Source organism: Balaenoptera borealis, assembly GCF_965194805.1.
Source record: "Balaenoptera borealis genome assembly, chromosome: X".
Classification (NCBI taxonomy): Eukaryota; Metazoa; Chordata; class Mammalia; order Artiodactyla; family Balaenopteridae; genus Balaenoptera; species Balaenoptera borealis.
The window spans coordinates 78,464,000-78,479,079 of record NC_138881.1 but is presented as its reverse complement, the minus strand read 5'-3'; the positions used below and the strand labels follow the sequence as shown (position 1 = coordinate 78,479,079).

At 40.6% G+C, this 15,080-nt stretch overlaps 1 long non-coding RNA gene across 4 annotated transcripts in view; it reads left to right on the top strand.

Annotated features, from left to right (window-relative positions):
• The first annotated feature begins 209 nt into the window (after nucleotides 1–209).
• LOC309620800 overlaps nucleotides 210–15,080 on the top strand; it is a 102,876-nt gene continuing 88,005 nt past the window's right edge. The window contains exons 1-3 of one of the 4 annotated variants that reach the window (XR_014239640.1): nucleotides 210–2,372; nucleotides 3,212–3,342; nucleotides 7,970–13,256. This is a non-coding gene — a long non-coding RNA (uncharacterized lncRNA). The other 3 variants (XR_014239641.1, XR_014239639.1, XR_014239642.1) reach the window with 3 other exon arrangements.

Here is a 15,080-nt window from a genome sequence, read left to right as displayed (position 1 = left end):
TGACATCATTGCCAGAAGGAGGGGCTGCCCATGCGAAGGCGACTGGAGAACGAGGTTCTCGGGCCTCGCTGGCGGAGGCGCTCCCTCGCCGCTTGGCAGGCGCAGCGCGGTGGCGGCCGGATTCAGCCTGCGTGAGCTGCGCGCGGCAATTCTTATTTTAGCGGAGGGAGGAAGGTATCTTTAGACCTTAGCGCGTCCATCTCTGGGTTCATTCGTCAGAACCGCCCGCACACCGTCCGCGCTTCCTCCGACGAACCAGACAAAGGCAAGAAAGGGGGAAACACATGCAAATACTATTACTTCGACTTGCTTTCAAATGTCCCCCAACTCGCCCAGGAAAGGATAGCCCTGAGGCTGAGATTTCCCGCCGTGATTGTTTCAAACAAGATTGAGAGTGGAATTCCATTTAGTCTTCCCCAAGTTCAGAAGGTGCCCGCAAGTACCCTTTTTTTCCTTGAGTCACACCTGTTTTAACCTTTCATGGGATGGGAGGAGTCGCTTTAGTCTAAACCGCCGCTACCTTCTCCGGTGTTTTGCTCAATGTTGAGGAGTCTTCGCACGCTCCTCAGGTTGTTTCCTTGTTGCAGCGCTAAGAGCACGCAAGCGGTGCCAACACCCTCGCCCCTCCCCATGTTTCCTGTCCCCTTCACCGCCTATCGCGATGTTTAAACACTTTCTTCCACACACTTTCCTTCGCACAGTAACGGCTCCTATGTGGGGTTTAAACCCAAGCTTGGAATGTTTCCACGCAAGGACTCGCTTTTGTTTGGTCCTCCCAGTTTAATTTTATTTATTCTTTTGTCCTCGTCCCTCCCTCTTCTCTCAAGTCTTTGCTTTGTGGGTGTGTGCCGCAGTGGCGCAAGTTTCGATTCCCAGCCCCCTAGCCAACATTTTGGAAGGGCACCCCGCTTGGAGACTCGACCGCCCGCCCGCAGACGCGCGCGCACACGCACTCCACATGCGCACCCCAGCGCCCCACACCCCAAACCGCAAAGGAGGCCAAAGCAGTGAAGCGCAGAATAATTCATTCTGAAAGCGGAGACGCCGTTTGCTGTTGAGCTCTATAAGTCTTTCCTTGGGGCAGGAAAGGAAGTGGTTGGAGCTATACGCTCTTGGAAAGTGACACACGCACACCCCTTTATTTTTGCAAGGGGAGGATGTCAGTTTGCTGCTAAGCGCGCACATGCAAGTCGTGTCTCCAACCGAGGGCAGACTGCCGCTCCGCTCTTCCAAGTCTTTAAAGAAAAGACCCATTTGCCGCTACGAGCTTTTAAAAAGTCACCTTTTCCGATGACTCTCTTAAGAGGCATTCATTATCGCGAAAAGGGGCTGTTTTATGGCTACGCGCTTAAAAAATTAATTCCTTTGTGGACACATACTCTGTTTTTCGGTCCTATCTTAGTCCACGTCATTCATTTATGGGATAGGTAGGCGGGTTTTGGCTAAGGGATTAAAAGTCATTTCTTTAGAGAAAGAGCAACCGCTTTATGTTCGGCTATGCTCTTAGAAAGTCTTTTTTTTTTTTTTATGAGAAAATGATGCCGTTTTTCTGCTACGCAATTATAAGACGTTCCTTTTTTTAGAGCTAGGCAGAATTTTCCACACCTACCATCTCCACATCCAGCAGGTGCTGGCTGAGCACAGCCCCAGAAGTAGGGCGGGAAGGAAGGGCGGGGAGGCGAGCGTCAGGCGGAACTGCACGGGGGACCCTGCGCGCTCCGTGGCGCGCTGCGCTCTCCTCTCTGCGCCGAGGGTCGGGCTCCCAAGGATTAGAGCCAGCCTGGCATGGATCCAGATCCGGAGACCCCAGAGATGGGAGCGCAGCGGGGCCGGACCGCCCTGGAAGTCCAAGCCGGGCTCTGGGCTCCGGACTCTGCTCAGACCCCTCTGCTCAGACCGCTTCGCCTGGCTAACCCGAGAATCCGGAGTGTGATCTTTTCCCAGCCCCTGCTGCAATCTTAAGAGTTTCTCTCAGCTTCGCAGAAGCTGGCTGTATCCGTTAAAGTGAAAGACCTTTTTGCACGGCCAATGTCGGGGAAATTCATGCGCGGACACTTTTCTGACAGAAGTGAGAGTTTTCGCAAAGTAACCAAGCCAAGCCGACTGGTGGCTGTGCCAAAAAGATATTCTAGCGTCACTCACCTCCGGGGTTTGCTCTTTCTCTTATCTCCAGGGAAGAGATGGGGGAAGGGAGGACACAGGAAGCGTCTCTAAAATCACTCTGTGGTCCTAGTCAAAAGACCCCAAGAGCAGGCAGCCGGAAGCCTCCGCGCAGTAAGTGCGGGACTCACGCTTCACACGCCGCACTCTGTTCTGGCACCCGGACCGGATACTTACCTTGTTGTCCAAGCCACTAGAGTAGAAATGAGGTGGTAAGTAAAAAAGAGAAAAGGCTTCCGCTAGCCCCACGGAGACTGCGACTGCTGTAGCGGGGCTCTGCCGCCACAGCTCGCAGTCCGCGGAGCAGCTGGAGTCGCGAAGGCTTCCTTTGAGGCTGTTTGGGCCACCCGGGTTTCCTGGGCTGCCTGTGTCGCCGCTGCCAGTGCCACTCTGCGCACTCTGTTCAACTGGCTTTCTGCTTTGCCGCGCGGGCCGCTGCGTGCAGCTCGAGCTCACGGCTCCTCCCGCCCTGACAGTTCGCCGACTGCAAGGAGCCAGTGTCGAGCCAGCCCTTTTCAATGGCGAGGGGGAGGGACTCGATAGAGGGGGAGAAGGGGGAAGGAAGGGGGGTGAGCGAGTGGAAGGCGGGTGGGGGGAGAGAAGTGAACCAGTGCCCTGGCCGCCTGCTGGGAGGGGATGGCGCAGCACCAACTGCTGGGTACCCCCCTCTGGTCCCCACTCCCTGCACCCCACATCCCCCACCGCTCTGGGGGCGGCCCCTCCAGGCTAACGGGGAACCGGGGAAGAAGGGCGGGGGAGAAATGGAGGTAAGCTTAGGAAGTTACTGTTCGCCGCCCCAAGAAGGCGGCAGGAAGCGTGCTGGCGGCACCCTCGCGTGCGGGACCCGCTGCTGGGAAAAACGCGCCGCTTTAGGGCTTCCCGCTTTGCGGAGCAAAACCAAGGGCATATCCCGCTCCGCTCGGTCCTCCGCTCGCTGCTCTCTTAGGCTTCCCTTTAAGTTGAACTCATTCGAATTATCTTACGGAAGTTTTATTTTTCTTGTTATGTGTGCTTTTCTCGCGATCCCGCTGACCGCCCTGACTCCGGCTAGAGAACAAGCGTCCAACAGCACCATTTTCTATACAAAGGATACTTAAGGCAGACTAGTGGAAGTAGGAGCAGGAGCCCGGCAAAGCCGCAGTTGGAGCCGAGAGACTGTGTCTGCATATATCACACTAAACTGTGAGCCGGGTCTGGTACCTCGATTGCCTTCAGATTGATTGTCTGGGGGTGGCGGAGAGGGGGGTGAGGGGGGAGATCTAGCATTTGGCTACCCCAGATTGCAAGTACGAGTGAGCGTAAGCAGGTCGGTGGCTTTGGGCTGCTTTAGTGGGGTCCAGCCGCTTCGCTGCCGGGGACCGGGCAGCATCGCGGGCGTGGACAGCGCGTTTCCGTGGTAGGAAAGGATGCAGGAGAGGGAGGAGCCCAGCCGCAAGACTGGTGCTTGCCAGCACGCTCCGGCTGCCTAGTCGGTGACGCCCGGGCGGGCATCGGGGTGCCAGGTCTTCCAAGACCACTAAAGCGACCAGGGGCAATCTGGCTGGTTTATGGCTCGGAAGGTCGTGGGTATCTAGAAGCAGGGCTAATTCCCCCGTCCCTGTTATGGGATTAAAAGCAAATAGCAACAACAACCAAAACCTCCCCAGCTGTTCTACTCTGATTCTTACTCCAAGGAGCAAGTCCTTAAATTTACCCAGAGGCTGGAGAATGAACCAGGTGAATTCTTTAAATTCCTCTCCAGAAAGGTGTAGGGTTTTAGGTTTAGGTTTTAGCATCCATTTTCCATGCTTAACCAGTAGAAAAACTTATCTTTCTAGTGCTCTGCTTTGTTTTTGGAAGGAGGAGGCTCTCTTTCCTGAAATAAAAGGAGGAAAAGTAGATAATGTTTTCAGGCGCCAAGAGCACAGTATTCATTTTTATTTTTGTCTACTGAATGGAAGGGGGAATGCATCTGCATAGGGATAGAACATCAGGAAGGAAAAATTTTGCCAATTATCGTGAGTTGATTTTATCTAATAGTTTCTTCATGGAAAGTTATTATTATTTTTTTATTGAAGGACAAATCTTTCTGACTTCTTTCCCCAGTATGTCCCTCTCCATCTTTGTAACTGCCTTCTTTCCAATTCCTGATAGTTTTAAAGGTTAAAACCCTGGTTCAGATAATCCTCACATCCCCCACCCCCCATTTTTGTTCCTCTTGCCTTTTTTCTTCTTTTTCTTTCTTTCTTTTTTTTTTTTTTTACACCTACAGCCACTACTGGGAGGGACATTAGCACCACAGTTCAGTGCAGTCTGCATGAAAGAGGACACAGGAAGTGTTTACTATTACATTTTACCCCTCCTGTAACTCTGCCTGCATTATTCACAGTATCCAGCACATGCATTGTCCACTTCTCGGGAGCTGGGAGATGTCTTGGAGTTGAAATTAGAAGCTGTCAAATGGTTACAGTTTACAGCTCTGACTCTTGGGGTTTGCACTGCTGGATGAGACTCAGTCATAGGTGATGGCAGGAACTCAATGAAAATAAAATCAGTGATTGATCCAGGAAAGTGTGGCAAAGCCATGCTGTGGAGGCACTCTCAGAGCACTAATAATCATTCATAACATCCACATTAGATATCAGTTAATTGATGTGTTAAGATTTCCATCTAAACCCAAGGCAGGGGGAGAGAACTATTCAGTGACTCTTATGAAGTATTTAAAGTTATCATCATGATAGACTCATGAGGTTAATGTTATTATCCACATTTTACAGTTCCTGAAACTGAAGCTCACAGACAGGTAATTTGTACAAGACCATGGAGCTGAAAAGTAGCAGACTCTGGATTCTCATTCAGAGTGTGAAACTCCAAAATTCAGCTAAATGGTTGCTTTATAGTGAATCTGGATTCTTCTATATATACAGCACAACATTTAATTTTAAGTGTCTAGTCCAATACAAAATGATCTCCGTAGAGTAGCAACATTACTTACAGACCAAGGAGACTACTAGTTGAACTAAGTAACCCAGAAAATCATCTGAGAAATTCAGTTTGTTGATAAAAGTGACAGAAATCCACATCTGAAAATAATGAAAAAAATGTTCCCATTTTCTCTTCTCCTTTTCTGTCTGATGATGGCACCAATGAGCAACGGAATAACCAAAAGCCAGGACACCTGGCAAAAGCCCTCTGCTTGGTGCTCTAACTCTAAAAGGACTGAGGAGGACTCTGCTTGCTTACAGAGAGAAGGACTCCTTGACTGAATGTCTTTTATGCACCATTTGCATTATATACATTGTCCTATTAATCTTCAAAACCATCCTATGAGATAGGTATTATTAGCTTCATTTTTTTTAACAAATGAGGAAACAGAGATTCACAGAGACTAGGTAAAATGCCCAAGGTTATATAGCTATAAAGTATAGAGTTGGGAAATTCAAACCCATGTCACTTCCAGTCCACTATGCTGACCCTTAGCATATGGTCCTCAGATTGTGTGATTACACATTTTCAGAATTTACATTACGTCAAAAACTTTATAATTAACAAAAGGAAACTTTAGGAATTTGTTTTTTGGAGGAGATGCCATTAAGGAACTGTTATATTTATTGCATTTGTTTGTTCAGTGTTCCAATTTGGAACTTGAACCAGGGTTCTACTAAGATCAGAAAAAAAAATTATGGTAATGTGTACCCTATAAACATGGAAATATGTGCAATATCTGAGGATTAAACTATAAAGCCATTGTATAATTATAGAATGGCTCATACAAGATAATTAAAATACTTTGAGTTAGGATTTTTCTCAGGCCAGTGAGAATTGACTAAAGCTGAGAAATAATGCGTTAATCTGAAGAAAGGCTTGAAAAGCTATGCAGACTTAGTAAAAGAAGTCTCAAAGAGATGAGCATTGGTAACTCTTATCCATGTACATTTTCGTCTCACTGGCAAAAACCACCCTTGATATGAGATTGATGAAGCTAATCAAATACTCTGATTTCAGTTGCCTTTGCATTGAAACACCCCTTATCAAGCAGCCTGCCATCTGACTGTGATTTGCCTTCCCATGTACACTGTCTAGAGGGAGAATGCACAAGTCTTGCGGATGGATGAGAATGACTACTATGCATCATGTGCCGGTTATTTTACATCAAATTCCATCATCTTTGTGTTGTCCACAACAGCTTACACCTACATTGCACACAAATGTTATAATCAATAAATCGTCACTGTTACTGAGAAAGTATGTTAGTGTATGGACACAAAACTGTAAGAATGGATAAATTACATTCTCCATGATATTTTTCATATTTAATGTTAACTATTGACAACAATTGGAATTAGTAGGAGACAGTGAAGCCCAGTGATTAAGAAAAGAACTTTTGTTTTTAACCAAATTTGGAATTCTGGCTCTGGCATTTTCTAGTTGTGTGGCTGTGGGCGAATTAATCTCTGGACCTGTACTGTATAAGATAGTGAATAGCCACATGTGCTACCGAGCCCTTGAAACTTGAGTAACCCAAATTGAGATGCACTGTGAGTATAAAATACACACCCTATTTTGAAGAGTTAGCACATGTACATATACACACACATATATGAAATATATAATTAATATTTTATACAAATTGCATGATGAAATGACAGTATTTTGACTAACCGGTTAAATAAAATATTAAAATAATTTAACCTGCTTATTTTCAATATTTTAGTGGGTTGCTAGAAAATTTAAAATTATATATGTGGCTTGAATTATACTTCTGTTGTAGAGAGCTATCCTAAGAAGCTTCAGTTTCTTCATCTAAAAATGGGGATAATAATCTTATTTAGCTCAAGTTGTTGTAGTGATATTTAAATAAAATAATGCACCTCAAATGCTCAGCACAGTGCATGACATTTAGTTTAAAAGTTGTCACTCTCCAAGAGTTAGGAAATAAAGATAAGTAAAAATACAAAACAAAAACTATAAACCTGAACGGGTTAGGGACTGCTCAAAGAGAATGCTTTAGTTATGAATTAGTTTTCTTTATCTCAAGTGAAACCATTCTACTTCTCTCTCTAAAAACAAGGGCAAACATACATGTGTGGTGGTGGTGGGGAGGACAATACTTGTTACATACAGAAATAATAATGTGCATGCAAGTGTTTTGAAGAGTTAAAAGTACTTTCTCAATTCCAAGCATTTTTACTATCCTAATTTGTGAGGCACTTTTACATTTAATTGGTAGATATTTCTAGTGTTGGGGCATTCAAGTCACAAATGAAAATAAGTCTGAAACTGGTGCCGGTACACATAAGGCAAATTAATTTCTGCAGAAGATACAGGAACAGGAGAAAGCCTGGTAGTTTACTGTGCCTAGCTGATGACAGAAATGCATAGCTCAATTGGAGACACTAGAGGGTGCTATTAGTGAGAGCTTAGAAGGATGAATAAAGTCTTCCAACACACTTCCCCCTCTCCACTGCTATAGATTATAAGAATTTGAAAAGGGCATACCTGTGAAATGAAACTAACACTTCTCCATTCCTTCCTGGACACGACTTGCAAGGTGTTTTTTAGTCCTGAGACTGGCCTTTACAACATTCCCCAAATAATAAAATATTAGAAGTTTGCTATAGTACTTGGGCAAATAATTTGGAAAAGTTTGAAACGGTTCCCTGCTCTGAGAAAAACACTACCAAGGCCCAAGGAGGGGAGTATAAGAAATAAAAATACACAAGAAAGGGCTTTCAATGAAGGAAAGACTCCAACAACCTCTGTAATTAAGTAGGGGTGGGACAAATTTTTGGTAATCATGCCATTTAAGATTTTTTTTCTCTCTCCCTAGGCTTGAGCAGCTACACACTTGCAGTGGACAGAAACTGCAGCTGAATTTCTTTCATTGGAGACTGGGAATTACAGCCTAATGTGTATAGCTGAACTTTGCTGAAGCACTGAGCTCTGATTAATGCAGTAAAATGAATAAAAAGGTACGTGGTGTTGTCTTCAAGGTTGCTGTTTCCTACTAAAGAATGCACTTCTCCTACTGTACTCTCATTTTTTTTTTTACAGATAAGTAGTTGCAAACTGTACTGGATGAGGCTTTTCATCTGTGTGTTATTTGCCTGTATTGTGATGGAAGCACACAAGCAGGGAAAATTATCGTGTCTTTTAAAGCGTAGAAGGATCAGAATGCTATTAACAGTTTCTATTTTTCTTGTTTCCTTAGGACAGGCTTTAACTTGAGTTATCCAGATGTTGCCTGCTGAGGTGAAAGAGTTAAAGAGATTTTGGTTGCTGAGGAAAGCAGAATTCCTTTTTGTTGTTTCTTTTAACATTGAGATTGAATTTTTTCCATCCTACCAAAACTCCTATGTGGTCATGTCTTCAGGAAGTAGGCATCAGTGACTGCTCTAAACTTAGGAAATACACACACCTATGAAAATAATCACATAATGTTTCCAAAGAAATATATTGGGATTGATAAAAATATACATTTTTAAAGAATCGTGAATTAATCTCACACCACTCTGAGCCTTCTTTACTTTTTAAGCCTCTTTATTTCTATTATAAGATATGACTATGAAGTAAGTAGATTTAACTTTTGTATGGTTTGTGAAATCAGTTATATTTTCTGATGTATGATAACAAATACACTGTGCATTTCATTGAAACATGTAGGAAAACTGCTTTAAGTTTTTTTTTTTTTATTAACAACCATGGCTGTAGTTTAGTCAACATAGTGTTTAATGGATGGCTATTTTGAGCCATTTTTCATTGACTGGGGTACTGCAAACATCCCATTTTAAGTGATTAGACATGCGTTTAGATAATCAACATAGGGTTTCTGTTTTCTTTTCAGATTGAACAGTTTTTATCTCATCATTACTGATACTTAGCTGAATGTCAGTTTCTTTGGATAAAATATGAAAAACAAGAATTCTTCTTAGTTGCCAAAACGCAGCTGGTCTCAACTATTCCTTTTAGATTTCCTGTTACACAAGGTGAAGAATGGTGATTCATTTTACTTTTACGCAAAAAAAAAAAAAACTTGAATCTTTCAATTAATTTCTCTTTCTTGACTAACTTCTAAATAAAGTGAAACCACAGATGTAGTGTGGCACACTATTGATCCTAGTGTGGTTATCTTTTCTGACAGGCTAGATAGTGAAGGAAAAGTGTTTGGAACATACAAGGGTCTCCTTTTAAGGAAAAAATGTGTACACAAAATTGACAGTGAAAATGAAATATTGTTGCTGGATTCCTTCCACTGTGAATATTGTCATTATTAGGCTCCATCTTCCCTAGATCTGTTGCTGGAGCTCAAAGCACTAAAGGAGCTTCTCCTTCAGACTGAACGTAATCATGTCATACCAAAGAATCCTTCAAAAATTTCCATCTTGTCAACTGATAGGTTTTCAAATTTGATGTCTTTTCAGACCCACTGTTCAGTGTTCTTGTGGTGAATCCAATAAATCTAGTTTTACTCCAAGTCCAGTCCTGGTGATCTAGTTTGTACAATTAGCCATCTACCTCACTTATGTGAGTGGCACTTGAGTACCCACTGCTAGGACCAGTGTGCAGGCTCTGATACTCAGTTCGAGCACTGGCATCCTGCCTAGTTTCCACTGGTCCATTTCCCTGGTGCCCTAGGCTCAGTATCAATGAAATACTACCTGCTTGGCTAAGGGTCATGTTCCCAACAGGACATCTTTCTTAGAAAAGTCCTATAAATACAAAAATAACTTATGACTCTAGCTTCACATTTTATGTTTTGCATTCTTGGACCATTTATTCTATGGAAGATGCTGAAGTGGGTAGGCTATGTTTGTTGGTAAGCCTCTTGCAATTCATCACAATAAGTAATGATATGTTATTCAAAGATGGTTATTATTCTTGAAGAGTGCAACTGAATTACTGAACACCCACACTTCCACTCCCAGCAATTATAAATTATTCTCCAAAAATAATCATAAGGATGTAACAATCATAGAAAAATTACAAATAAAATATCAGAAAAAGTGAAATTAATTTTGTCATAAACTTGCTAAATGACAGAGGTTTCCAAATGTCCTATGAATTATTAAAATTTCCCCCTTTTTACAACTATCACTTGGGGTGGGGAGCCCAAATGGATTTCTGAAAAGGCAATAATATTTTGCAAGATACCATGTGTGGTAACTTTGAAGTATATATCAATTAGTGACACAGACAATGAAATGTGTATCTCCAAATGTAGTCAAGGACCTTAAGAATTACATACTTATATTGAAAGTATTGAACTGTATTTGTCAGCTGTTATCCTAAACTTACATCTCATGGAGAATTAAATACTGCTATAGCTTGTACTAAATTAACTTTTGTTTTTAATTCTGTGTCATTCTAGTCTCTTCTTCTTCTAAGGTTTTTCTGGGTTAACAATGTATAAAAATAACAAATCAAAATTTTCTCTGAAATGTAGTGCTTGCTTCTTATACTTTACAGAACAACTACAGCATGAGATGCCGTCTTAACTAGCAAAAACGTCAGATAAACAGTATCTTTATTGTTACATTAGAAGCTATAAATTATAGTTCAATAAACTCAACAAAATTAGCTTAGAGTTCTATTCAACTAATAATAAATGAAAAGACATTTAAAAACTAGAAGATAGTCTTTTGTCTCCAAAGCATGTGAGGAGGAGGAGGAGAAGGAGTGGGAAGAGGAGAAGGGATATGAAGAATAGGCAACCTCAGGGTCCTGAGGGAGGGAAGGCAGTACAGGTCCCTTTTCCTTTTAAAATTATTTTTAAAAATTTCTCCTTCAACTTCCCTATCATTACTTTAAAAACTTATTTTATGCAACTTCTCTTTCAACTTTGCAAGTACTCCAGCAGGGTAAAATGCTCATATGGAGACTGGTGTGGGGGGGGAAGTGGAAGTGACAGCAAAAAGGGAATTGAAGTACCATTCTCTTCACAGTGACTTTCATACAGCAGACTCTGGAAAGAAACGAAAGGAGTTATCAGTTAATAATAGTGGAGAGATACAGATCGATGTTCAAACCCTGTTCGCAAACCCCTAACCACTTTACTTTGAGCTCCCCAGGCCTGAGTTCCAGCAATGTAGTTTGCAGTAGAAATACAAGTCAGCAGGGAAAGGGGCGGTGATGGTGTGTGTGCTGTGTCTGAGGACCTTTAAAGGGCAGCAAAGGAACAAGTTTGGAGTTGGGGGACGTGGGGTGCTGCCCAGAGAGGAAACAAGTTTATTTAGAGTAGGACATCCTGTGTGTTTAGTATGCAAATATGTATGGTGACTCTCCAGCAGGGGCCTATGAAGAGTTTATTCAGCCAGGGAACCCTTTTGAAATAGTATGAAAAATGCTGCTAGATAGTTTTAGAAACACCTTTTTGGGGTCTTCAAACCTGTCTGCCCCATCGTGATGAGGCTAATCCTTCTGCATATAGTGGTGTCATGCTATTAACATTCATGTAACCCTTGATGTGCTGCTGCCCAAAGCAGACCAGACCCCATTTCAAAACTGGGGATAGGAGGAGCAATTTATGGATATGGAAATGAAAAGGTATAAATTGAAGAAATCTGTGCATTGTAGCACAATAATGAGAGATTCTATTGTAACTTTTGCCATTATATATTACATTTTTCTCTGGAACTTGTCCAGAACGCAATTTTAATTTAACATTCTCTCTTAAAATTTTTTTGGCTATATTTTTACAGCATGGCATGATGGGAACAGAAACAACTATGGTGTATTTTACCTAAGAGTCTAGAAAGCTTGGATTCAATTTGTGCTTCTAGGGCATTCTAGCTGCAGAACATTTGGTAGGTTACTTAAACTCTCTAAATTCCAATTTCCGTAATTGTTTATTGAGAAATATAATTACCTTGAGAATTGTTATGAGGAATAAATGAAATAACGAACATAAACACAGCAATGGAGTACTTGACACAGATAGTTTAATGTAGTTGAATGCTCCAATAGATTTAGACTTCATTACACACCTAAAGCAGACATTGAGGTAAAAGAAAATGGGAAGTGGGGATTGCTGTATTATTCATCAACTCATTTGTTAGTTCATTTATTCATTCATACACAAATATTTAATGAAGAACTGTATATTCAATGCACATTTTTAGGTAAATTAATTCCTTAAATAGCCTTTCCATCCCACATGTATTTTAAAGATCTAGATGTTGAGTTATATAATGCTGAGTACAGCCCCATTAATTGAGGGAGGCAGGGAGAAAGGATTGGTAACCTCGATTTATTTGCAGAAAATTAATACCCCCTTCTACCCCACCTCCTGCCATATAACCTACATCTTCCCTGGGGAGCCATTTGCCCTCAAGTACATTCCAAAATTAAAATTAATGCTTTGGATTAATGTTTGTGTGTGTATGTATGTGTGTATACATAAATATGTATAGCTAGATAAATAGATTAGATAGATAGATAGATAGATAGATAGATAGATAGATAGATAGATATTTTGAAACAGCAGGTTGTCACTAGTTTAGACTATTTGAGCAGCCACACAGTGATCGAATGACTGATATGAACAGAGCCAGATTTATTATGAGGCGAATGAAGTTTAAGCTTAAGGCCCCTCACTTGCATAGACCTTTTCTGAGGCCTGGTATTAGAAAATCATCATCATAGGAAGAGATAATCAAATGATATGTGGCTGAAAATGTCAAAAAAAACGTATCATAGAGATATATCAAGCAGTTTATTAATACATGTATGCAATAGCAATTTTTGTGATGTCAGCTTTTATAAATTTGTCATTTGTTGTGATTCTTTATTTTTTTTATTTTTTATTTTTGGCTGAGCTGCACTGCTTGCAGGATCTTAGTTCCCCGACCAGGGATTGAACCCATGCCCTTGTCAGTGAAGGTCCTAACCACTGGACAACCAGGGAATTCCTTGTTGTGATTCTTTTTTGTCTATAAATTAATATTTCATTCATACCAAATTTTGTATTAGTAATTTTGTATCCTTTTGTTAAAGAGACCCCCTGTGTATAAGCTTCAGACTCCACAATACCAGTATTCACCTCCTATTTATCCATGTAAAAATACTTTCCTTTTATTCTTCCAGAGGAAATTAAAAATATCATTAAAAATAGAATTTAAGTTATAGGCTTGGGTCTTTACTGAATGGATTAATTTAAGCATACAAAAATGACTTCAATTTTTGATTCTGAAAAGTTTTTAATCATTTCTTTAGCCTTCTGGAATGTGATTCTTAGCCACATCAGCAACTAAAGGGAAAATAAAAACAAAACCTTCATACACTTATGGAAGAGATTTCAGTCCTTTAGTTAAAGGACCAAAAACATGCAATCTGTACAATATGGAGCTCTGTGAATGAGGAGGTGCCCTTATCATCTTGAAAATTATAAAATTTGTTCAAGTTTTGGACTTTCGGTCATAGGACACTTTTCTTCTCAGATATAATCATCTGTCATGTTTAAAGGATATATGAAATTCTTGAGAAATCAAATGAAATGGAATTTTGTATTGAACATAAAGTAGAAAACTATCAAATCAATCTTTCTTTCGAGTTCTATGATGACAATCCGCTCTTGGATAAGATTTTTTCCACTTTGAACTGCTAAGTATATTATATTTCACACAAAAGAGCATTAGTCAAACTTCAAAACTTTTCTTCAGAACAGTTGTCATTTTTGTTATTTTTAAATGACAAAGGATAGGAAGCAGTGCAATGATTTTATCCACTCCAATTGAGATTCTGTGCTATTATTTACAATCTGCTCTGAGAAGAAACATGGAATCATAATTTATAGACTGAATTAAAGTGAATGGGATTCTTTTATGAAAATAGAGTAATTAGATTTTAGCAGATAATAATAGCCCATGAATCTCTTAATTATTTTTATGTTTGTTGTAATACTACACATAGTATTTTTCAAGTAAAAAATTGTTGATACTTGTATAAGAGAAAGAGCAGTTTGAAATTTGTCAATTAAAATGGAGCATTTGTTAAAAATATGATTAAATCCTGAGTTTTCCCCCTTGGGAAAGTTCCTTTAAGTAAAGTATGTGTTTAGAGGTAATGGCTGAAGATCTATTAGTTAATAATGACGAACAAGTGTGCTGCCCACCTATGCATATGATCCTGCTTGCTCCTTTTAAAAAAAAATAGCATCAGTGACAGGTTTCCTTTAAGATCAAAAAATAGGCATTCATCAGAGGGTTGGTTAATGGCAAAGGACCTAGTGTGGGTGGAAACAAAATATTTTTTCTGTACAAAATTAACTGGCCTACATGTGACTCAAATCCATGGCCTTGGACTCATTAGCACAATGCTCTAACTAATTAAACTAATGAATCTCAAAATAACGACAAATCCTAAGTTTGAAAGAATAAGGTTCTTCTTTAACTTGGCTTGTTAAAACAGATACAGGCTATTAAGGAAGGGTGCCAAAAATGTGCTAACACTTCCTGAAATCACAATGACAACAGGAGAAAGAATTGTCTTTCTTTTCCTCCTGGTACTTGTTCATATGCACAGAGAATGTCATAAATTAGCATTCAGTAATCTACTGTCCAAGTGTTGATAATACTAATAAATATGAAGGATGGTAGGGGGAACTCAAAAAATAAAGATAGAGATCAGAAATTCTTGATATTGCTAAAATACTATGTATGTATGTTCACAAACAAAATTGGAAACCTAGGAGATCTAATAAGTTTTCTATTCCAAAACATTTGGTGCTGAATCAGAGGTCATGCACCACCAAATCTAGTATTGGGGGGATCAACAAATCTAAAGTGGGCAATTAATTTTTTGGCTCATTGATCATTTCAGTGATTTTAAGTGCAATAGGACTGAAGACTGATCCATCAGTTTGCTTATTAAGCTACCTTAAAGATTCATTCAGACAACCATATAGCCCTTGCTAAATACCTATTAGCTCAATGATACATTTACTT